We start from the raw sequence: 25,540 nt of genomic DNA on the forward strand, positions 1-25,540 counted from the left end.
AGTTGAGCCCCGGGTACGCTAAGTAATATCCCTCTGCGAAGGGCAGCCTGAGCGCCTGGCAGGTAGCAAATAATAACGATCAGTGTTGCGTAAGCGATGCGTCTCTTTCTCCAAGGTGTGGGGGCAGGGGTCGAAACCCTGGCCTGGTTCAGCGGGCAAGGAACCCCTTACTGTCATTCAGTTCGATGGAAAGGGGAATGCCCAGATGTGACTTCGATAAAACTAGCTACAAGGGAGTCCAAAGGAAGATCTTTTCAATTATCAATCTTTCTTCAGTTCTAGCTTCTACTTAGTAAATACGTTTACTCATAAGAAATGGAGCCGTCAATAGAAAATAATGGTTCGAATGGATATTGTTGCGTACGTACGTGTTCGTAACATATTGAATGCACACAGAACCAATGATAGTTGCTTAATAAAATTCATTTTATCAAAAGAACCACTTCACAGTTCTGAAACTGTCCACAAGAGTAGTCGCACACCTCTTCACAGTATTAACAAAAACAATCCGCAGTTCACTTAAAATACTAAGAACGTCAAACACAAGGCAATGCGGCAGCACATCTAATTAGCCGAAGACTTCACAGATATCTCAATACACCGAATTCAGCTCTAATCAAACAACTGAGAAACTTATGATCTTTCCGGTCTTGTATAGTTTTCCCCGACAGCAGAGAAATCTCTAGTAGATCTCGGAATTCCTGGAAGGCATATGAGTGTCTGATGCAGTTACACCTACAGATAGGATCAACTACAGATATTTAAATACAACGCCCATTATAGTTTTACAGGGACCAGAACAAAATGTTGCCAAAAACTTGCCATGTTAGGCGACTTAGGTGATTTCTCGCGAAATTTGGAAATAAAATTAGTCGCCAAAACCGCCGTTAGCTTGACGATATCTCGCCAGTTTAGCGAGATAGCTATTTACTCATTGTTAAATAGACTTGGCCCTGTATTCTTATTCTTCCGGCAAAGCATCGCATCTTTGGATTTTCAGGTTACATTATACAAAAAAATCACTGCAGTTTCACATATAATTTCACTAAAATGATTTACTTATATGTACAAAATTCGTGACATTGCCCGCTTCCCGAGGACTGCATATCCCGGGCAGTAAATTCCCTGGACAAAAAGCCATATTTCAGCTAAGGAAAATCAATGCAGTACTAAAACAATAATTTCAACCAGTAGCATCAAAATGAATCAATGAATAAATGTATAAATTGACAAATTTACATATAAATAGTATTATAGCTATGTACATTATATGCACTATGCGGACTACGTACTATGGCCATAGTAAGGGGCTAACCTGTCATAATGAACGACTTCAGGCTTAGTATTTGATGTTTTACGGATCCGAACTACCACGTCATTCAACCTGTTTAGGACTCTGTAAGGGCCTTCCCAATGTGAGTGTAATTTAGAAGAAAGTCCTTTCCGTCGAATTGGATTCCATAAGCATAACTTGTCCCCTTCGTTGAATCGATGTCGTGTAGCTCTTGTATCGTGTCGAGGCTTCATATTCTCTACTGCCACGTTGACTCGCTCTCGTCCAAAACTGTGGCTTCCTGCCTGGAGATTCTGGATGTAATCCCCAGGCGATGAAGGCGCATCCGGAGAGAGACCAAAAGCAGATCACAAGGCAGATGAATGTATAACGACCGGAGAGCATCTGGCATGGGGAATAGCCGGTAGTCTCTTGGACAACACTGCGAAAGGCAGTAAGAACAGGGATAACTTCTGGTTCCAATCCTATTGTTTCTGGAAACCATCAGCGAGAAGTTACTATGGACGGTTCGATTAAACCTCTCTACCAACCCATCTGATTGGAGATATAAATGTGCCGTGTGAGTTTTGTGGATGGCGAGTAGCTTGAAGAGGTCTTTAATTACAGCTGCAGTAAAATGTCTTCCTTGATCAGAATGTAACTGAAGAGTCAGTCTGATCCTTGAAATCAAGTATTGTATCAGTACCTCTGTACTGTCACAGTCTGCTGATGTCTGCTGATAAAGAATAGCACATGCTTCACGCCCCTTGGTGAAGTCATCAATGTCAACGAAGATGTATTTGCTGCCATCAGCAGTCCGTGGCAGGGGTTTGAGGATGTCAAATGTGATATGTTGAAAAGGCATCCATACATTATATGTTGCAACTTCCCTCGACTGCGGTTCTTCGGTCCTTTCTGACCCGCACCACTCTTGTTCGCCAGCCCTTGCATCAAACAAGTAGAAACTCTCGAACTCTGCGCAAAGTCTTAATTATTCCGAATGGCCTCCCTTTTGGACTGTTATATAGTTCTTGAAAGTATGAACTGCCATTGGAATGCCTTTCCATCATCCGATTCGAAGTTATAGTACAAGACGCCATTTTGAGTGTGGAGTGAGTCCCGGAGAGGACAGTATTGTTTCGACTTAGAAATATAGATCGAAATGTCCTGCCTGGTAGGTTTCCTGTTTAAAGACTACATTAAATCAATTATGTGTTTAATATTGCTGTCCTCCCAGCTAGGATTTCATGACTTCTACGTACGACACGGGTATGGGTTAAGCGATGCTGATTTTGTAGCCTGACGTATTACCGGCATAAGTAACTCGAATTTCGCTTCGACTCTGGAACAATATCAGCAGCTCTCAGGTTCTTCTAGACAGAGTATCAGTGTTCCTACGTCATGATCCCTTCCGATGACAGGTCATATTTCTGGGGTCTCTAGACACTTGCTCAATATGCGACAGCCCGTTTTTGAATGTTTATCTGTTGGGACAAAATAGCACTACCACTCTCATTCGTCGTGAATCTCCGTGTCGAGAATAATTCATTTGTTGAGCAGATGATTTGTGAGGATTGTCACAAATGTTAAAGCTTACTTCAGTTTGTTAAATGCTTCCTCATATTCTTTGGTCCACATGAATGTTTGTTGATTCTCTGTCAGTTTGTGAGGAGTTTTTGTGATGGGAGAAAAGTCTTCACAAATCTCTTATAGTAGCTGCAAAGCTGCAGCGAATTTCTCAGTTGATTGAGATCTTCGGGGTCTCCAACCTTTAACTGCCGAAAAATTTTCTGGATCCGTACACACACCTTTGGCAGAGATGACATGTCTGAAGTTCCTGTCTTTTTGGGCAGACTAACACTAGATTTGCTTCTTTCAGTTTCTGAAGCACTTGTATGCGATTTTCTAGCTGCATTTCAAAGGTTTTCCCGCCGGTGATTGTGTCATCTTGGTACGTCAGATATGCTTCGTAGGAAAGATTTCTCACAACAGTCTCCATAACGAGTTGAAAGGTTACCAGTACATAACATAATCTTAACAGTACAACTTTCAACTGCCAAAGTCCTTGTCCAGCAGTAAATGCCGTCCTATCTCTGTTATCAGGGTTTATCTCTACCTGACAATATCCTTTCTTTAAATAAAGCGTTGAAGACTACTTGCTTAAAGAAAGAGTTTCCCGAATGTCTTTAATTCTGGAAGAAATTAGCTGTTTTTCTTCGTAACTTCGTTCTACCGTAGATAGTCAACAGAACATCTACTTGAACAATCGGTTTTTGACCAGGACGATAGGAGAGGCCTAGGACTTGTTGAAAGTTGGATAACATCGCTTTCTTTCATGTCAGTTTGTGTTTAGCTACATCTTACTGTTTAGCAGTCTGTAGACCTGCCTTAGAGGATGACCCTTGGGAATCCCATCCATTTGCATCCGCCGCTATAGAAAACTGAGTCTTATATACTTGACAGGAGGTCTTTCCATTATAGCCTTAGAGAAGGATGAGAAGGCATGAGTAAAAATTTAAAACTGTCAGAATTGTTTCCTGTTATCGCCATAAACTTCTTTAAGGTGTCAACGTGTTTGGCGACATCAGAAACTCTGTAATCGATCTGTCGTTGGACGGCAGAAACTCTGCCTTTTAATTTTTACTCTGCCTTTTAAACTCTGCCTCAGAAATTCTTTTATAGAAGAAACTCTTTCTTCAACTTTGTTATCAACAGTGTCTATTGTGCGTTTCAAAATTTCGAATTTGTTTTCTATTATGGCAATAATTTCTCTTTTCATTTCCTGTTGAAGTGACTTGACTGCTCCTTACATCATTTCTTAGAATGCTGCAAATGCAGTCACAAGCTTAGTTGTTGATCATCGCTCTTGTTATTGGCCTTAAAAATCCCACTTCTGACGTCAAAAAGTGTGTGAGTACGGACTTTAGACAGTGACGCTTGATGAATATATGAAAGACTAATTAAAGCAATTGCGATAAAAAATATGTACATAACGCAAAAATATGTTTTCGCTCCCTTATTAACTTAATTTGTTTTTCTCACAAACCTACTTCGTTTCTTAAATGTGATATTTCTTAACACTCTAAATCCTACATACCTTATAAAAATATTCTTTTATTACATTGATTGCACAAATTTCATTAAGAAAAGTAATGCATATATCACGCAAAACATTTTACCCCTTAAAAAACACATTCTTTGAAATCGAAATATGCAGTTAAGGAGTCGAAATTTGTCGTTAGTAATCATTCAACAAAATTCCCGCAAAATTTGTAGTTTAATAAAATGTGTCTTATCAGAAGAGTCACTTCACAATTCTGGAGCTTTCTACAGCTCTTCACAGTATCAACAAATACAATGAGTAGTTACACCTCACACTACTAAGAACGTTAAATGCAACGCAATGCAAAACGCATTTAAAGAGCGAAGCTAACACATATATCTTAATACACCGATTTCAGCTCTGAACTAGCAACTGAGAAACTGATGGTCTCCAGTCCTATACAATTTTCTGGCCGCCCAGAAATCTCTAGATTTTCTCGAAATAACTGGAAAGCATATGAAGGCCTGATATGGTTACAGCTACACATAGGATCAATTACATATGTTCAGTTGCAATACCCACTGATCTGATCTGATCACCACCATGAAAGCTCTCCACCTAAGACGTTATCCAAGCAGAAAAATGCTGTCATGCAGTTATTCAGGAATCGGAAAAAATGTTGCCAAATGGTCGCCAAGTTTGGTGATTTCTCGCCAAATTTAGTGACAAAAGTTAGTCACAAAAATCGTCACCAGCTTTGCGATATCTCTCCAATTTAGCGAAATAGCCATGTACTCAATCTGAAATAGATTTGCCCCCGTATTCTTTTTTCTCCAGGAAATCATAGCCTTTTTAGATTTTCAAGTTGCATTATAAAATTTACTATAATTTCAACAAAATTATTTATATAAGTACGAAATTCGTAATAATATCGCTTGCTTCAGAAATATTACGCCAGAAAATACTGTTTATTGTTCTGATATTCAAATTAATCGACAGTTTCGAATTCACTCAAACAGTTTATTATTTCGTAGTATTTTGTTGAAAGAGGTTTTTACTTACTCGTAGGAGTGTGTACCACTTCTGTTGTAGTGCATGTGGCTACTTCCGTTTCTGTTGAGGCTGAAAATATACACGTTAAAGAATAAGTAATTACATAATATTACTTCAGAAAATATAATTATTCTGAAATCAGATTAGAAGAAATGCATTACTTTTGGGTTCCTCTATGATAACACCTATCGTTGTAGAAGGCATTACATCGGTGAAGTCTACACCTGTTCAAAAGAATGTATTATTTAACATTACGAAACAAACAAAAAGTTTTTGTTCGTGTAGTTGTACTTTGGGTAATATAACTAAAAGCAGAATAATAAAAATCTTCACCACTTTACAAAAAAATCTAATTTAAACATTCATACATAACAAATCGAAATTATTTCGAATACAAATACAAATTTCAACATTGCAGATGATGAAACCTTTCCAAAGAAGACTCAATAAATATTTACTTCTATAATGATATAATATAAAAAACACAATACTTTCTCAACTGCATATAAATATCAAACGATCCCAGGTTCGAATCCTGGCTGGCTCGCTACTTTCGTATGTCGTAAGCAAAAATTCTTACTTTTCACACTTGTCTGCAACAGGCTTCGAAATAGAATATGTACTCAACATCTACCAATTAAAATACTATTCCAGACTTTTTTAATGCATTTAAGTAGAATTATATTCACATTTATATTATCAAACTATGTATAACCACGATAACATAAAATATTTCACTTATCTGAACGACGAGAAAAGCCCAGTGTAATTTTTCTAAACTTGAGAAGACTTTTGAATTTAAATACCGCAAACTTAAACATGTGTTCCTATCTTCTAAACCGCAGCAAATTAATAAATATCACTAATATCCGCAGCGGATTTTATTTTATCTAAACCAAACCTCAATTTCGTAACGCAATATAATTGCAAGAAGAATTGACTGCTTTCCCCCCCAAAAAAATGTACGGAATGTCATCCGCTGTTGCCATTCAAGAGATGCACATTTTTTTTTATAATACAGTTGTTGCCAGATTTATTCTCGATGTATGTGAGAGGTACAAGATTCATGCAAGAAGAGTTTCTAAATATGCAGAAATTCATAATATTTAAAGACTAAAACAGCCACTACTTAGAAGGACGGTTTTTGCCTTTTGATAGAATATATGTGCGTTAATTATCAGTAGCTTCAGTGTTGATAAACATATTACCTAAACCTATTAAAACCAAAGCCCATCATTTATAATCTTGCATCTTTGAAGCAAATTTCGCTATGTTTAGCCCTTATCCAGAGGTAATTCAATAGCTACTTGATTTTGATGATTCTTTATCCATTAAAAATTAAGGGATGAAGTCTGATTGTAAAATGATTTCCAGCAAGTATTCATGTAGTAAAATAATTCCCGCAATTAACATGCTATAAAAATCACCGTAGGGACTCAGTAGGGAAATCATTAGATTAATCATAAGATTAATCAGTAGGGTAATTTGATTAGTTAAAAAAAGTAAAATGGGTTATTTGAAAGATTTTACAGCAATGCTGAACAACATTTAATTATGTAATGTTACGTTTCAAGAAATGTAGCCTTAGCCTTACAGTGGGTAGGAATGCTTATTCACTTATATTATTTTTATCATTATGTAAAAAAACAATACCCAATCATAATAAATATTTAGTTTGAACTACTCAATATCGGAAGCCCCAACTTCTTTTTTGCTTGGGTCGAATTTTAGTTGTAACATAAATTATGTGCATGCTAACTAAAACATTTATAAAATTCACGAAATTTAATATAATCAAGGCTGTAATTGGTTAAACAACGAGAGGGTTTAAAGTCATTAGGTTATTTTGTAGCAGGAGACATGAAAAATTAGCAATTCCCTCGCCGGCATTCGAACCATACGTGCCGAGTGTGCTACAGTTACACCACGAAGACATGCAGAAATGAGGGAGAAAATGCCTGATAGTGTAAGGGCAAAGGTTAAAAATGAAGTATAAATTAATATTAATAACAAAATTACACCTTCACTGCTCTCCCCTCCTGGGGTCGACGTAGAGAACTCTGCGAAGCTACTAGCTAGGATCTGTACCTAGGCAGTCTCGGCCACGGGGGTATAAAATTTATGAACTCGGTGGTTCTGAAGGCTCTGGGAAAGGTCACGCATTGGCCGGCCTCGGAGTCTGGCATGTCCTGATCGGTTGGATCCGTATCCCCCCGGTTTTCTGGTAACGGTCTTCTGCGACGGGCTCGCCCATGCGACTGGCAGGAGCAATTGACGACCAGTGCTGCCTGGTGTCGTATCCAGGTGGTGCGCTGCTCCCCTGGAAGAGTAATAGTGGAGGATGAACCTCCACGAAGTGCAGAAAGGGGGAGTGGACCTGTAGTATGCTTAGTTCACGGGGCAGGGCAGCCAAGAATTACCTTATTATCTTACCTTCACTGCTTTGAAATAAATGTTATCACAAAGCCTAAGTTTTCATAAACACTGATAAAAAGATTTCTAAGTGTAAAAATTTCAAAAGATCTTTATACATGCATGAACGCTTAATGATTGCAGCCTAATGGTAAATACGATATTGCATACCTGGGTAAAACAGTCGCACATTTTGATGTAAACATTTTAAAATGGATAATTGAACAATAATGAATAAACAGGATTTAATTCATTAAAATTATTAAATTATGAGCACATCGTTAATAAAATACATACATTTAGAAGAAAGATAAAAAAATTAGGGAAAAACTCAGTAATTTTAATGTGTTATAAATCAAACACGTGTGTACACAAAATGAAACGTAAATTATTGCTCTGTTTCTTTCGTGTTGCCAGCACACGGCTAAACTTGACTAAAAGTTACTTTTTGACAGTCGGTGTTATATTTTCACTCTCACTTTTATTTACAAGATCTTAATTATTTTAACACTTCTTTCAAAGAACATAATGTTTAATGCATTAAGTTCTAAAAAAGGCACTACATTGTTCAAACATGTATTATACAGATATGATTTAATAAATCTAATATACAATAAAAAATGCTTACTTTCTACTGGAATTCTAGTAAAGCTTATTTTTGTTGGTTTCTTAGTTTCAACATCGACTTTAGTGGCTGTAAAAGAAAATAAATTATAAGTTACGTTAAAATCACTAAGCAATTCCAAATCACAATGAAACTACAAAAGTATAGTTTGATTCAGAACTCACAGGCAAATTTTAATGTATTAATTAATCAAATTGCATGGGATTGTATGAGATTAAGTTATGTGTAAGTGTGTTATCGTGGCTAATCTCGCTTGTCTGACATAATCAAAACAAGACCACGAACTTTTGTGGCAAGGAGTACAAGATTGCGTCTGCCGTTGGCAATAGCCTTAACTACATGTCACCATACCATCCGATTTTGCTCAGTTCCACCCCAGCTTTGAAGGAGAGTACCCGGGGCACAGATCTGAGGTTCTCCCACCCCCTCTTTCCGTGCTACCAACTTCTCGAGGAAACTTTCGTCTGGCAGCACAATTTTAGTACTCCCATCCGGAACAAAAACTATACATTTACAAACAATTATGATTTCTCCGGTATTCGAACCCAGGCCCTTCGTTACGGCAATCAGCATTACTAATCACTTTCCCGTCTGGGCGGTGCAAGTTATGTGTTGAAGTACAAACGCAAGAAATAAGACACGAAAGGAAACATAAGCTGTTTGCTTAGCATCGTTTATGATGTGATTCTTTTCAGCAATGCATATAGTACTTGCTGACTTTGGCGTCCCATAGCAGTAATTTAACATGTTTGAGAGTATTGATAGAGTGACTGACTTTTGATATCGTTGCTGTCAAAGGGCAGTAGGTTGTCTGCTGTTTACTAGCTGAGCCATTTGCGGCTGTGTCGTTGCCGGTGACGAGAGATTTTTATGAAATGCCGAGAAGTCAGCAGGAAAGAAACAAATCGACTGAGAGCAATACGAAGTCAAAAAATATAAGAATTCATCTTGGAACTTGTGGAAAGCTGAACCGACACAATTCCAAGAGCAGTGACTGAACCCACTGTTTGAACTTGGAACGGATAACGATTACACCCATCCTATTTTCAAAATCTATGTTCAGAAGGAAGAGTTTCCTCTGAGCATGATATTTTGCTAGTGGTTTTTGAAGCAGAATGCAGTGAAATATGAATTGGGCATTCCCCACTTCGCAAGACTTAACCGCATTATGAGTTCCTTCGCCCCTTAGATCCAGGTATAGAGATTCAACCTCCGCCTTCGCACTTTGGAAAGGATGCAGTAAGGCCAGACTTCCAAATCCATGCGCTCTTCACAGATGAAGCAAATTTTACACACGGAGTTTTTAATGTGCGAGCACTACAGCTTCAAACTACACATACACGAGAGTTCCAACAACAATTCTCTGGGAATATGCAGGCGAGTATTGAGGAAAAAAAAATGATTTTCTATTTGGCTCATATGTATTACCAATGCGACTCCATGTAGGTGTTACTGCATTTATCTGGAAAAGAATTATACGGAATTGGTTCAAGATACTACGGTTGCCATTCATAATCAACTATATTTTCAGTACTTTCGGACCACCAGTCAATTTAGCATTATATATTGGCTATAATGAACAAGACAATTAGCTATCTTGAATGCCCAAAGCCTCAATAACGTTTTATGAGGGCATCTGATTTCTGGATCCTTCACTTACAAGACTCCTTCATTCGAATATCCGATGCAGTCGGTCATGTACAGATAGTACTTGGCACCTTGGACAATATGTATCATTCACTCCACCGACGGTGCTAAGCCTGTACAGGTAATTTAAAGCAATTATTGCAAACGTTGTGGTGAAGAATACCTTGTTAACGTTGCTGTAAGTAAACTAAATACGTTTCATATCATATTTTTGTGTTCATGCGCCACCCATATATTTCTACAGAAAAAGCGTTTGTTATACTGTGCTTTACTATCCCTTGAAGTTTCTTTCATGAGTTGTGAATCACTTTGTAAAATGTAAATTTTCCTAGCACCCAAAAGCATTGCTTTTATTTACGAACGCGTTAACAAATTATTAGTTCCACAATATTGTACTACAAACTATGACAGCAGCTTCCCCGTTCGAGTTGCCGCTGGACGAATGAGAGCAAGCAATTAACCTACATCTATCTCTGCAAGCGGTTTCGGTGTTCCAAAAATGGCCTATACTTATCTGTTTGACATCAGTAAATAGTTCATCTCTCTTCTGTAATGAAAAGCGCGTCACATTCTCTTCGTCTGTTACGGCGTTGTACTATTTTCTCGCACTTGTATTTATAGAAGCTAAGAAAATTTACTTCAGAGGAGCGAATTGTACTGAAAGAGCTGTTAGGATGTTGTCGAACCAGAGAATAAATTCCCTTAATACCTCATCGCAGGCATCATTTCAAAGAATCCTTGCTTCTAGGGATTTTGCGTAGTTATGTCGTATGCTGTCTCCTTACTTATAATTAGTTCTGACGAATTCACTTCGAGGAAAACCTGTTTGTTGGGTTTCGAGCTGGTGGATATGGTTCAAGATTTACATTATTATTTTGCTTATCATTAGTGCTAAAAGAAAGTATTTCTTATTAATATAATTATAGTATTATTTCTTATTAATAATTTCTTATTAATATAATTATAGTATTATTTCTTATTAATATAATTATAGTATTATTTCTTATTAATAATTTCTTATTAATATAATTATAGTATTATTTCTTATTAATATAATTATAGTATTATTTCTTATTAATATAATTATAGTATTATTTCTTATTAATATAATTATAGTATTATTTCTTATTAATAATTTCTTATTAATATAATTATAGTATTATTTCTTATTAATATAATTATAGTATTATTTCTTATTAATAATTTCTTATTAATATAATTATAGTATTATTTCTTATTAATATAATTATAGTATTATTTCTTATTAATAATTTCTTATTAATATAATTATAGTATTATTTCTTATTAATAATTTAGTATTGTTATGTTAACAGCAATTGGATTTTTATGCAATGAATAAGAACTCAAAACAAAGCAATAGCATTTACAAAACAAATTTCTTTCGCATTCATAGGTTATTATAAATATACTCTGAGAAATCATGTTATTAATCCAGCCAATGGAAGATGCATCTGTTGTTTCATATTTTATATACAACAGGCGCATAAAAATAATTTATGTTTACATATAGGTAATACTTTTCAAATTCTGAAAATTTAAAAAAATCATATTACTCCTCTCTTATCAATGCCATATGTTCTAACGACTTACTACTATAACCAACTTAGACAGTCCCTATTTTACTGTGAAGTTAATGAAACTCAAGGCATTCACTTGGTTAATAGTTTTTATACTAAGGCAAACCATTTACCACGCCAAAAGCTCCAAGTACGGCTGTAAACTCTAAAGTTCTTGTTGCTACGTGGAAAAAGTTATTAAACACCATTATTTCCTCCTATCACCTTGCGCTCCCATCCCAGTAAAAGTTTCAGATTTTTCAAATTATTTCCAGGAAAAGAAACTATCGGTGTTGAAATATTCACCTATCTTGCCGCTTCCATAATTACTTGCCCTGCTTCGAATTAACTAATAATCTCTCTACCTAAAATATTCTTTCAAAAATATACTCCGGCGTCAAGAAGACAGTCTTAATACATAAAAATTCTGAAATAAATCATACACTGCTGATTTTCAGAGTAAACGTGTTTTTCACAAAATATTTGCCACTCCTTATCTCTGATCTTGCATTCACATCTGCTAACTCATTTAATCACAATATATTTAAAAGCTGCATAGCAGGATATGTTTAGATTTCCCGATTCTAAGTGTTAGCATGCATTTTTTTATTTTTCACCCTTTTTTCAGTTCATCAATGTTCAGTTTTCTTAGAAAGATGGCTTACAAAATTTTTTTGCCTTTTTATTATTAACTTATTTGTTAATATTTTTAATGAAATATCACGTTCTTCGCAATTACGTCATATAAGATTCAGTTCAATAACCAAATATTTTAAAACAGCATATCTTCAGAATTCCCGATAGATTGTGAGAAGTTACCATACACATTTTTATATTCGCTATATTATTTCTTTAAAATCTACCCGCTTTCGCAGCAAGCCACCAAAAATAATTATTACATATAAAAGGTAATGATTTTGATGAGTACAACCAGTGTAATTTCATAAAAATATTTAATATTTCTAATTAGACATTTCATGACTTTAATGCATGTCAATCACACTAAAAAGTAGAAAAACAGAGTCTTAAAAACTCTGTTTGCTTATTTTATTACTCAATAACCTTCCAGATTAAATTTGAATATATCTTAGGCTTTACGTAACAGAAACACGTTTGCACGTGGAACACAAAAGTATTTTATTTCCAGCCGCGGCAACACATTGCTTTCATAGAGCCGAGTGTGTTAATTAAAACTGGAAAATTACATTTTTCCCAACAGAAAGAGTCTCGTGAGCTGGAGATAAAATACATTATTTAGAAACAATGGTACCATTGCTCGCTTTTAAATCCTTGAGAATGTTAACCAAAAATTCATTAAAGTTTTATAAAATATGAAATAAATTCAAAGTTCAGACTTTCAGGTGCATATGTTCGGGTGGAGAACTAGCTTAAGCTAGTTCATTAAAGTTATCGTTGTTTTTTAATACTGTGAGGAACATATATATACATGCATATAGATTTTTTATTATTTGATTTCTTTAAAAAACGTACATGGCGACAATATATGATGGCAACAATTTGAAAGGTTAAACGCCGCATAATCTTATGTCGAGACCAACAGCTTCTTTTGGGATAATAGCTTGATTAGCTTTTAAATTTTGGGGAAAATCTAAATCAGACCGATTGGTTATTTCGTAAAATGTAATTACTTTCACGTGTTATAAACTTATTCACCAATCTCATATAAACTTATCTTCTCAATTTCATATTAATATCATTATTAAAGCATGTATTAGAACAGTGTTTGCGAGTGCCATTTGCATTGAAAAGAATGTTAAAATGACAATATTTAATGTAATCTTTCTCCGTTTTCCTATTTTTAATCACTTTAAATTTCTTCAACTTTGATAAGAACGATACTTTGTATTTCTTTGTTAAAACATTCAACCTTTACACACACACACATATATACATATATATCTATCTTCAGCCATGAATAATTAAAATTATGTATTCTCACAAGTAGAAAAAGTAAACGTTTTGATAAAATGCAGACTCTTTAATTTTCTTACCATTAAACTCATGAACCAATATTCTAAAAAATTTCTAAATTTCCACAATTTCTAAAAATTTTATTGCTAACAACGTTATCAATCAGATTGAAAGAACTACACATATTTGCACTGCTGATGGGGATACTACTCAAGATATTCGATGTCTTAAAATTAATAATCAAATTCCTTTTCATTTTATGAACTTAATTCTCCAAAAAATGCACAATATGTCTTAGGATTTTTACTGTTACTTATGATAGAATTTACTTAACCCAAATCTAAGTATATACTGGATGCATAACAAATGCAAATATTCTTGTAAAATTTCCAGATAGTCTCTCTATCTCTGTTACTAACGAATGACCATTTCTGTTCAAGTCCTACTGAAAGTCAAATGGGTGGAGACTTTTTACTGTTACTCAACTTTTTCCTTTTCAAAGCTTTTTTCTACTTCCCATAGTCCATATTACTTAAAGATACCTTTTAGATCTAGTTAAAAATTATTTTACATACACTTGAAAATCTAATTTATTGAAATTATGAAAAAAAATCTGAAAGCTTTCAGATTTTATATTACGCCCAGAGAGGCGTTTTCTTAACGTTTCGTGTGTTACCTTTTATTTATTAAATATCGTGTTCTTAGCACTTAAACCATAAAGTTCAATTTAACAGCAATATCACGAAATATTTAAAAGAACAAATCTTTAGAATTTCCGATAGGCAGTCTCGCGCGCTGGAGATAATTTTTTTTCCCGTACAGTGTTGCCATCTCTCGCTTTGGAATCATTGAGTTTATTAATCAAAAACTCATAAATCCTTTACAAAATATGAAATAGATAATAAAAGAAATTCCAAATTTGGGCTTCCAGTTGCCCATATTCGGTTGGAGACCATCATTCAAAATATGTTTGTGTTTTATCACAATGCGAGAAACATACATACATTTATGCAGATTCCTCATTATGTAATTTATTTAAACACAATACAGGTTTCTAATATTTGGTGGCAACAATTTAAAAAGTTATTGGCCGTTTATACTGAATGAACACAAAATGCCAAACCGAAATAATTAGCACTTTTGGGCAAATTGCCCCTTTGGGGTTAAAAATTAAACATTTTAAATTTATTTTCACAACTTACACAGTTTTTCAAAATTTATTTTAATATTTAATTTTCAAAAATTAATTATTTTTTGAACTCAGATCTTGCTTATTATTTTTTTTTCATTTAATTAAACTTTTCTCCATCTCATGTTGACTCTTTCTGCTAAACAAAAGTATCCAGTTAGAGACAGAAAATAGCCAGGTGAAATTTTTGCTTCATTCAGGTTTTATTTTCTTTTTGAAATTCCATTCAAATTAATTAATGTAGTTTTATTTTTTCCATCTTTAGGTATATTGCCTTTTTTTATTTTGATATTAATAACCATTATGTTTTAGATTTTAGGCTACAACCCTTCCATTTTTTTATCGATTTTGCCTTATTCCTTTATTTGGAAACTTTTCTGCATTAATTATTATTTAAATTCTTAATTATTTAGTTAATTTTTTCTAATTAAATTCGTTTCCTCAAAATTTTGACTTGAACTATTTTTGCTGTAGTTTTACAATAGTTACTTTTGTTTTGTAAGTCATTTTAGGAATTCTGCTTTTTCTTAGGTTCGAAATTTAATTAATATTTATTTAAAAAACCCAATGATTTGATATACCAAATGGTTTCTGTGGTTTGTCACTAGAAATTATTTTTCATTAGAATCTAAGAAGAATTATTTTTATAATCTTTCAATAATTTTTATGTTTATTTTAAGGTTACGTCGGAGCAGATTATGGATGGATGATTAATTACAATTAATTATATAAAAGTTTTGAAATGTTCACTTAATTATATTTTTAAAGGACTTGAAATTTTAACGAATTTAATTTTTATTATTTCTTATTTTAGAACTTTCTTTAATTATTTTTGGTTACTTATTCAATTTACTTTTTTATTTAAATTATTTAATTTTTTTATTTTAGAGCTTTCTTTTAATTATTTCTGTTTTCTTACTGCAGAATATTTTTTTATTAGCTTTCAATATTGTAACTAAGGAGCGCTGCTCTGTTGAAAGTTCTTCGGCTGCTCCTTGGAAAACAAGGAATTTTCAACATTTCTTTGGCTGCTCCTTGGAAAACAAGGAATTTTCAATATTTTCATATTTTTTATTTTGTACTATTACGTTATTTTATTGAATTACTTTAGTTTCAATTTTTTTAAATAGTTTTTATTTCAATTTTCTAATGTATACCTCAAATTAGACTGTTGAACACTTTTTATTTCATAATTATTTCTTGATTATTTAATTTAATTTACAGCCGCAACTTTAATCATTAGCCCAAATGGAACCAGGAGGGATATTATTCTCGAAACGATATTTTGCATTCAATCACTTTAAATGTCCGAAACCCTTTTCAAATTATTGCCACCAATATTATCGCCTTGTATTATATTTAAAGAAAATAAATAATAAAGAATCTACATAAACGTAGATATGTTTCTCGCACTGTGAAAAACAACGGACCCATTATCATTAAAGTTTGATTAACATACTGCTCCACTCGAACGTGGACACCTGGAACTCAAATTTGGAATACAAAATTTGTTTTATTGATCAAAATCGTAAAAACAACCTTGTATTTAGCGTAAGTATAATGAAACACTCAATCGATTTCGAGGACAGCTAAAGGTCCCTCCTCATCAGAAGAAAGAAATATCTAGAAAGAAGAAAATAAAGGAGAAGGAGTCTCAGAAACACGTGGTCCTTATCAGCACTGCACGTGGTTATAACTGGATTTTTAATCAGAGTTGCCGCCTACTTTTGCTGATTGGTTTCCAGTGCAACTCTGATTAAAAATCCAGTTATAACCACGTGCAGTGCTGATAAGGACCACGTGTTTCTGAGACTCCTTCTCCTTTATTTTCTTCTTTCTAGATATTTCTTTCTCCTGATGAGGAGAGACCTTTAGCTGCCCTCGAAATCGATTGAGTGTTTCATTATACTTACGCTAAATACAAGGTTGTTTTTACGATTTTGATTGTCACATTAGCGTGTTTCTCTTCTAGTCTAGTTTGTTTTATTGTTTCTTTCATATTTTGTGAAACTTTAACGAATTTTTGATTAAAAAACTCAACAATTTCAAAGCGAACAGCGTCAACACTGTAAGGAATAAAACATTTTTAGTTCCAGCGCACGAGACTGTCTATAGGAAATTCTAATGTATATATTCTAAACACATTCTGTTTTTAATTACTTTTTTTTAGTCCAATGTGACATTATCCCAAATGCTGTTGAAACGTGAATGTATCTGTAAATGAAAAAAAAAATTCCCATTTGAGTGTAATATAAAACCTGAGAACCTTTCAGATTTTCTTTCTTTCTTTTTTAGTAACTTAATTTAAAATTTCTCAAGTTTTGTTCATATATATGTGTGTGTGTCTGTGTAAAATTTACAAATTCCAAAATATCTGCTATGTACTAAACAATGCTAACAATTACGCAAAAGATGAAAAATTAGATAATGAATAGTTCAAATAACTGCATTTAAAAAAAATAATCAATTTTTTAATTTTAAAAAGAAATTTAATTGTTTGAAATAAATTTTTTTTCTTATATTTCTTTTTAAATTTAAGTTAGAATAGAAGCTACCAATATAATAAAAATCAATCAAAGAAGGTATAAAAAAAGAAAAGCACATCTGTATAGTTTAGTTTCGCTTAACCCTTTGACTGCTAGGGGGCATATATGCGTCCAGCAAAAACATCCGTTTAGCGTATGTGCGCATATGTGCGTCCGGCGCAAGCCATTTAAATATATTACCGACCCAAAATGCGCTGTTTATCGGTTGTTTACTACTGTCTCATGTCTATGTTCGAAAATTATTTCTATCGTATATGTCCAACACTGGCGGAAACCTCATACGTCATTCGTTGCTTAGCAACCAGAAAAAAAGAAATCTTGGTTATATGGTTAGTCATTCTGCGGCCGCTCACGTGAAGCGCTTCAAGTTAGAGGAGCTAGCGGTCAAAGGGTTAAATGAGCCAAGTGGAAATATACTTTTTTTCCCCAATGGCTGGCACTCGTCATACGTAGGTAAGTTGAAAAATAAGTTTCTCCTGTCGACTGTGGTCAGAGTTGTGTATGAAAGTCAAAAAATAGAATGAGACATTAAAGATATGACATATCTTTATTTTCCCACATAGGTACATTGAGACATTTGTCATATTGCTTGATAAGCTTCAAAAAGCCCTCCAGGAAAAAATCAGGGCTTTGCATATGGAAGAAGCGTTGAACAGCTTGTTTCACTTCAGTATTGCTTCCAAAGCGCCTTCCCCCGAGATTTATCCGCTATGAATGGGCACGTGGAGTATCAGGAACAGAAATTCATAACCGCCTCGTGGAAGTCTATGGGCCAGGTGTGATGTCGAAGCAAACGGTGCGGAGATGGTGTCGCACATTCAGTGATGGACGTCAGCAAGTGGAGGACATACCGAGAGCTGGACGGACGCGCACGGCCACTACAGATGCAAATGTCAGGAAGGCGGATGACATGATTAGAACGAACCGGCGTATCACCATCGATGAAGTAGCGGAAGAACATGGAATCTCACATGAGCGAGCTCAAAAAATCATCCACGACATTCTTCGATACAGAAAAGTGTCAGCATGATGGGTGCCCCGACAATTGACCTTGACTCACATCTGGCGTTCTGCTGTTGGATGACAATACCAGACCACATTCGGCGACGGCAACGCAAAACCATATTGCAACTCTTGGTTGGGAGCGCCTACACCATCCGCCATACAGTCCTGATCTCGCACCAAGCGACTTCCATCTGTTTCCGGCTTTGAAAAAAAAATCTCGGGGGAAGGCGCTTTGGAAGCAATGCTGAAGTGAAACAAGCCGTTCAACACTTCTTCCATGTGCAAAGCCCTGATTGTTTCCTGGAGGGCTTTTTGAAGCTTATCAAGTGATATGACAAATGTCTCAATGTACTTGGTACCTATGTGGAAAAATAAAGGTATGTCATATCTTTAATGTGTCACTCTATTTTTTGACTTTCATACACAACTCTGACCACAGTCGACAGGGAAAACTTATTTTTAGATGTTGACCACTACTAAGTGTTGATGATTTTATTATTGATCTACGCAATAGGTAGAGCACCTTTGCACCCAGGAAATTTAATATCTCAGTCGGCTATCCCGAACGGCAGTGGCAATACATTTGTTAGTAGATAGTAAGGAAAGCAACATTTGTTTTTCGCTTAAGACGATTTATTTTCATTCCCATTTAAAATACTACTTCACTATCAAAATTTTAAAAAGGCATATAGAGTTTCATAAATAATATATAAATATCTATTTATCAAACTGGCAACCGAAATACTCAACATTTTATATCAGACATAAAAATTTAATTCCCATTTTATTCAGTGCTATTCAATGTACATGCACTTACTTGGTCGTGAGCGGAACTTTGATGTGGTTGCCCGACTATGTTCCATGGTGAATGTGTGTTCTGAAATAAAAACGAATAAAATATTTAAGAAAAATATATACGTCGACAATGCAGAAATTTTCAGTAATAACAGGATTTTATTTGAAAACCATCTTTCAAACAGACATTACGATACTTTGAAATTATAAAAGTGAACGGACAAAACTTACGAGTAAATGGTATATGAAAGTATTCAACTGTAGTTGGTGTCAAACGGCTTGCATATCCTTTTGCTGCAAAATAAGGTTAACAAAAATAAGGTTGCGAAAGAAGGTTATCGAAAAGTGCAGTTGATATAATTTATGTAGTTAGTTAATTTTCTAATACATACACGTGGGGGTGAATGTCAGAATTTCAGTTACGGGAGGTTTATGTGTCATGCGAATTCCTTTGCCTGGAAGAAAATACATTTTTAGTAATCATTCATTTCTTTCCGAAAAAATGCAAACATATCCTAAAAACAAAAATGCCTTTTCATTTCCATTTCCAAAATCTGAAATTATATTTTTATACGTTGTGTAATTCATTCAAATCCAATTAAAAATTTAGTTAAGCAGCTTTGAATGAAAAGAAACCACATAAGGTATGTTTCCTAACATAAAATTGCTTATAAATAATGCTTTTTAGTCACCTAAGTAATAAATAACGATGTAATTCATATGCCAGAATTTTCGGGGAGACTATTATAATTAAACTACATTGAAACGGTTCATCGGCTAATTCTGGATACAGAAAAGAAAGGATTTTTGTAGAAGAGAGATTTCAATTAATTTCAATGTCCCCCCCCTGATGAAGTGGCATTGAGGTTGATTGAATTTCTCTTCTGTTTTTGCTCATTTTTCTTTAAATTTCATTAGTTTTTTAAACTGGGATTTTGCTTGTTTGTAATGTTTTGGTTTTAACAATTTTAAATTCTTTGTTGTATTTATATGGTTATTTGAAATTTATTAATTAGGAATTTCGATTTCTAGCTTTTGCAGATACCTACATTAATAAACCATTTAAGGGATTTTGAAAGAGAAGTGGAGCAGTAGGATGCAGTTTTCAATTTTCGAGGTTACATCATCAGGTAAAAGGACGAGGCTTAGCATTTCGCACGTTTTTGAATGGGTCAAAGCTTCATAGGGTGCTGTGAAAACAGAGACAGTGGTTAAATCATTTAAGAAGTGTAGCAATAATAATGCACTAAATGGTAAAGAGGACAATTTATTGTATGAGGACTCAGATGCTGATTTAGAAGTGGTTTCAAGTGACTCTTCAATTTAGCCCTGGAGACTGTTGAGACGATGAAGATTAAAAGGTGTTCTTCTCCAGATAAATTGGGTATTTGTAAAAAGTATTACGTTGTATTTGTATTAATTTATATTTAAAAATATAAATTAATTATAATGATCAGTAATAAAATTTTATACTTCAAAAATGTGCATAAGAAAGGGGGTGCATCTTATAAACTGGTGCGTATTATACGCCGGCAAATACGGTATATTAGTTGAAAAAATTTATTATAATAACTAACTTATCAACAAACAGTTATTCTATTTATAAAATCACTATTTAATTATGGTTGTAAAGATATCATTGAGATACATGCACGTCACTTTGAACGTTTATTCAAATAATCTAACTGAATTATATAATTTGCTTTGTTCTTATATTAGTAACTGAATTGCCTATGGAAGGATAAGTTCCTATGTTGCTATTGTTTACCTTTCAAATATCTGTGAAAACTACTCATTCAATCAAAAGTCTTTTATTTAAATTTATAAACTTTTATTAAGTTTTTTATCAAGTTATAAGTTTATGTAACAGATTTTTATTTTTATATGAGAACCTGGAATAGCAAATAAAGCGGATATATGTTTTCCTTTAAAGAACTGATTTTCAAATGATCTTACAAATATTCTCCAAATAAAATATATATGCCATTCACGTTCCTCCTTAAAATCACTTAACTTTCATTCACAACATTTATTACTAATATGCATCAGTTATCAGATTACATCAAATTATCCGGTACGTATATTAAATTCACTGTACCAAAGTTATAACTAATTTTGAGAAACACTATCTAGAAAGGGAACTCAAACTACAATGGTTAAAATGGCTATCAAGATTTATCATTTCGGAAATAAAAGAAGTACTTCACTTGGAACAGGGATTGTTGCATTTTCTGTCGTTGTCTTGGTCAAATGTTCTGTAAAGGTGCCAGCTGAAAAACATATATGAGAATAATCAGTTCATCGATTTAGAAGCAATATAAGAATATCAGTAAAAATATCATAAATATTTCTTTTCTTTATTTTAAAAATGTTCATTAAATAAGTACTCGTTAAACAGTATTATCACAATGCTTCCTCCAGGAATGATCACAATGAAAGAATAAAACCTTCTCCTAAATCTACATTGAAGCATGTCGCATTATTTTCAAATGATCCCATAACCTGTTTAAAAAAAACACTATAACATAAACTTCTCTTGGCAGACTTTGAGAGCGAAATTCCTAATGCAATTGAAACTGTAGTTGAAGATACGCTATCGAAGAAACTCGTTAATATAGAGCGCTAAGTTTGATGTGCCTGGATTCAAACAGAAACATTGTAGTTCGATCGTCTCAAACATAACCTTGCCTGGCATTCAGCCAAAACACATAGACTCGCCCAAAAGAGGTGATATTACTTTCTTCCACGAGAAAGGTCACGTGAAAGTATTCTCTTCTCTGGAAAGAAAGCATTTATATACTCGAAGTACCGTGGTAAAAGACAGAGCTAGGCTTGTGGCCGAATTGTATGGCAAGTACCAATTTAAAATTCAAGAGCTGTCAGACATTATTTTACACAACGTCGAAGTTGCTAATTTGTTATATGGTAAAGAGCCCGATGTAGAAGAAATTCAAATTATCTTGCCTTGAATACTTGTTCAGGATTACATCGAAGTGAGAAACTCCAGCACTCTAGAACAATTGTTTGAGCTGGAGGGGAAATTTCTACAGAAGGAGGATAGCAGAAAGTACGCGTTCGAGAAGGTTTGGCCAGAGACCAAACGGGCACTTTTCTAGGCTGTTATCAGAACAATCGCAGAAGTGGAATACCGGGAATAAATTTTCAGATAAAAGGCGATCGCCAAAATAGGCCGCAAGATTCTAAAATGCGGGCAGTTAACAACGAGTTAAACTAGCACTTATGCCTGCTGAATCATTCCACTCGGATACATCATTGTATGGTACAATCATTGATGGTACAATCATTCCACTCGGATAGAGTTCGCTCAAACGTTCAGTTGAACACGTTGATAATAAAAAATTTGTCCCTACCTGTTATGCATATTCCACTAAATAAGGTGCCAACAGAAGCTTTGGTGGATACAGGGCAAACTTCCTGTCGGAACACCTTTTTTCGAAGGAGTTTAAAAAACTATAGGTTATTTAAAATCCAAAATACTAATGTTATTGCAGCGCAGAGCAAACATTGTTCATGTAACTTGAACCTTGAACACATGAAAAACGAAGACAGAAGAAAATTACAAAAGCTAGTAAGACATTTTTCTGATTTGATTTCTGAAACACCTGGTCTCACCCAGACTGCACATCATGAAATCAATTTAAAAAGTGAGGAGCCTGAGAAAGCCAGATCATATTGATACGATCGCGTTAAAGAAAATATTAAAGAAGAGCATATTCAGCACATGCTCAAAAATAAAATTATTAAACTTATAAGTAGCCCTTATGCTAGCCCAGTAACGCTCTGCAGAAAAAACATTATCTGCCTCCTCAAATTTTAAAGCCTGGAGGCTAGCTGTAGACTACAGATAATTTAACAGTTTAACTAAGTACTCCGTTTACCCCCTGCCTATCATTGAAGAAATAATACGAAACATTAGGTCAATCAAATATATGACCACCATATGTGCCCAAAACAGCATTCATCACGAAATCAGGCACTTATGCTTTTCTTAGAATGCCTTTCGGCTTATGTGGAGCCCTAGCGACTTTCCAACGAATATGAAGACCTGTCCTCGACAAATCCACGTTTATTTACCTCGACGATATCATTGTCTCAAACGAAAATATTGAGGCACACATCAAAGATTTAAAGGAAGTTTTTAATTAATAAGAGACACATGCCTAAAAATAAATGCTAGTAAGTGTAAATTCGCCGAGGAAGAACTCAGGTACTTGGGCTATAAGATTTCAAAACGGGTATTTGAAACTGAGGATTCGAAAGTAATTTCAATAAAGAATTACCCACCCCCTAATACGTCGAAAAAACTCTCTTCTTTCTTAGACATGTGTTCTTGCTATAGAACATTCATAAAAGACTTTGAACAGATAGCTGAACCGACTGTTAGCTGTTACTCTTTGAAAGCACGTACACCTTCCTGGAATCCCATTGTGTGACACAACGTTGGATGGTATTCACGTTGTGCCCAACACGAGTGTGCGCAGGACAAACCAACTTCATGGACTTCGATAATGCGGTTACGTTCGCCAGTCGTTAACTGACGGTATTGAGCCGATTGAGCTCGCCGACGTCTCTGAGGCATTTTCTGTTGCAATTTCACTTTTGAGGAGTGTATTTTATGTTAAGTATTCCAGAATAAGTAATTCAGAATAACCGTCATATTTCAAACGCTCTTAAAAATTCTTAAGATATTTTCGTAACTAATCTTAACAGATCAAACCAGTGTTGTCATAAATCAAGACACCGCATTTTTTCTAAAATAGTGTAAAATTAAAAATTTCAAGATGGCTCATATAAGATGAATGCCAAGTTCCTTTTTAAGTTTCAGAAATATCATAAGGTTATGTTTCATAAGCAAAATTGCTGTTGCTTTTAGCTGTCTCCTTTTTAGCAGACACTTTTAGCTTCGATTTAACAATTTTTCATTAATATATTGCAGAAAAGAATAATAAACAAATAAATTCAATTGTAGAATTTCATATTACACTCTAATATCTCGAAACGTTTAAAAGTTTCAAAAGGTTAAAAAAGATAGCTTAATGACAAAATATTTAAAATCGTATGATTAAAATGAACCCACGATCTGATGCTGGTAGACGAATTCCAATTTAACACCAGAAACAACTTTAAGGTAAATATTAAATATTACCACAGGCTTACAGGCTTAGTTTAAGAACTAATCCTTAAATAATTAGAGTTATGTAACTCAAATCTTATATTTGAGATGAGTTGCTAAAAATAGCAAAGCCAAATAGTAGAACAGAAATTGTTTTGAAATTAGTTCATTGTGAATTAATACCACGTGAAGACTTACGCACTTATTTAATAAAGATTTAATTATTCAAATCGCAGCTCTTAATGTCTTTCATTGGATCACTCCAGATGTGATTTGCAATACTTAACTTCCTGAAGTGTCCAAACTTTTCTTTTTGCTTGGAGGCAAATATCAGGAACTGAAAATAATGAATACATTAAAAAAGTTTCCTTCGAAATGTTTAATATTCAATGTGATGGATTTAAAATAGTTACAGTTAAAATAAATGCATTCTCATCGGCTTTGTATCTAATCCAAAAGGTTGAGTTTCGAAGGTAAAATGCAAGTGAATTAATTTTGTGTTCCAAATTTCGTTGCATACAAACAAAGTAAAATAAAAGTATGTAAAAGTAATTGCTTCATAGTATATGCCTTGGCAATACAGCTTTCAAATTTTTCAAGTTTTCAGCCATTTGCATACAATACATAATTATGTCTCCTATACTGGTATACGTTTATGTAATCTTCGTAATTATTTAAAATACTAGTCTGACTTTCCATATAATTCATTATTCTCCTTACACTGCTATGAAGAAAACTGAAAATATAAAAATCATATAAAATGTACCTTGAGTAATACTACTAAATTAACACGGACCTAGAAAAATTTAGAGTACTCTTTATTTACTTTTGAGAGATAAGAAAAACGATCGATCGTTTGGAATAAGATTATAATTTGCATTAATAGTAATCAAATTCATTTTGTTAAATGAAAAGAATAAAAAAGTAAGAAATTTAAATAGTTAAAAGAAATACATGATATGCAGGAAGTTTTTAATTTCAGATTTAAAATACGGACTCTAAGAGTTTAGCTCATATAGCAGCAGTATTTGATTGAATAATGTAAGTACAATTTTACATTAAGTAGTAAGATTTAAATGCAGAGGGTGTTTACAAATTTTTGTAACGATTTTGCAAAGATATATATATATATATATATATATAAACAAACCTTAGAATTTTATTTTCTAATATGTTCAGTTTCTAATAGCGCTTTTGATAATTTTGTTGTTGTCCCAAGATTAAAGTCCTTTTCTTAAAACATCAAAGTTAATTTTATTCCACTCCTCCTTTATAATTTTCCAGAGTCCATCCAACGTTTTGGGAAGCC

This window comes from Stegodyphus dumicola, chromosome 12 (genome assembly GCF_044657685.1).
Source record: "Stegodyphus dumicola isolate Sdum_Otavi_A_Nest chromosome 12, ASM4465768v1".
Lineage (NCBI taxonomy): Eukaryota > Metazoa > Arthropoda > Arachnida > Araneae > Eresidae > Stegodyphus > Stegodyphus dumicola.